Below are 1,632 nucleotides of genomic sequence, written 5' to 3' on the forward strand. Positions count from 1 at the left end.
GTGCGAAATGGGATTCCCAGGAATAACCCAGAAAATATACCAACGAGAAAAACGAGTTACGTTCTAGGCTTGATCCAAAATGAATAACACATGCATGTAGGTATCGCTACATAAATACGAAAATACGTTATGACTCTACGATAAGCTATGACGGCTGTGTGAAAACCTGACCACGGTACAGCTGTGCCCGGTGTAAAGCAGATCAGCATGCACAAGCAGCCTTTGCACAGAACACAAAATCCATCTCAGCTTAATAAAATGACTTTGAAAATATCAAATGACTTGCTTTAACAAATACTGTTTGCTTAAACACAGAAAAATAGTAAAATATCACTTCCATGAGGGTGTTCTAATCAGACAGATTACAGGCAATTCAATAATACTCACAGCAAGCTGGTTTTGTCACATGAAATCAAATCATACAAGGTAGCTTATAACTCCAGTGAAATGCAATCCCGCCAACTCATTGAACTTGCGCTTTGGAGTTGTGTCCATTGCCCTTATCGTGGCCCCTACCATACTGCCAATCTGCCACATTCGTGGACTCACTACGCAACATGCTCATTCCACCAGACTAGATAGCTGGCCTAAAGCATCTAGGACAGCATCAGTTTCCGCTGGGCTGCTCTGGTCCCCAACTGGTTCATTGACCACTTACGCTTTACAGTAGTTTATCTCCCACCAAATATTCAGTTTCTAAATCGGATTGAGGAGTTTTTTTCTGCCTGAAGATGGAAGGTCTACGACTGAAATCCCTGTACCCATGTACCTCTGGGTATTTCCCCAGATTTCTGCACGCTATGGAAGATGTGTGTGCAGACAAAGCTGCAGAGGCTTTTCAGGGCTGGATTTGCCATGCTAAGCGTTACTTCCCCCTTTACTTGACTAGGGATAATATTGGTGAGTTGATGAGGTGCTGTGGCCGGACCAAAACAGTAGACAGGATGCAGCTTTAGGGAGACTATGGCTAAGTGGAGAGCAGGGTCGTCCTTCAATCAGAGGATCGTCGGTTTGATCTCCGGCTCCGCTAGTCCATGTCGATGATGATTATAGGTGATTATAGTCGATGCGACACAAATGATGCAACGTGAGATGAAAACTTTGACTCAAGCAAGAAATTTGCATGACGCTGTGCTGACGAGATAAAGCCTACCAGTATTGAGATTCTCCTGTTGCCACTGAAGTCCTGACATTGTTGAATCAGACATAGAGGAAAAAGATATTGTAGCCATCTGAGCTCTTTGATGATACCTCACATTTGGAAACTGAACTATATTAGGTGAAATCTATGTATAAATGTGTACAACCAATCAATTCCATGGGCACTCAGCAGCAGTTGGAGCCTGTGACATTACGTGACCAAAGGTTTCAGATGTATTTATATTAGTGCTGGGCAACGATTACAATTTTTAATCGTGATTAATCGCATGATTTTCTGTGATTATTCGCAATTAATCCCATTGTTATGCGCAAAGTTCAATAATGAATTCAAAAGTAGTTTATTGTGCACTTTTATTTTAAAGGTACGGCTATATGAACAAAAGTGCAACATTGTGTTTGCAAACACTTTAAACAAATCAGGTTATTTTTAACAGCAGTATTCCCTTTACACAGCAGCAGTTATAACACAGT

This window comes from Pholis gunnellus (genome assembly GCF_910591455.1).
Source record: "Pholis gunnellus genome assembly, chromosome: 11".
Classification (NCBI taxonomy): domain Eukaryota; kingdom Metazoa; phylum Chordata; class Actinopteri; order Perciformes; family Pholidae; genus Pholis; species Pholis gunnellus.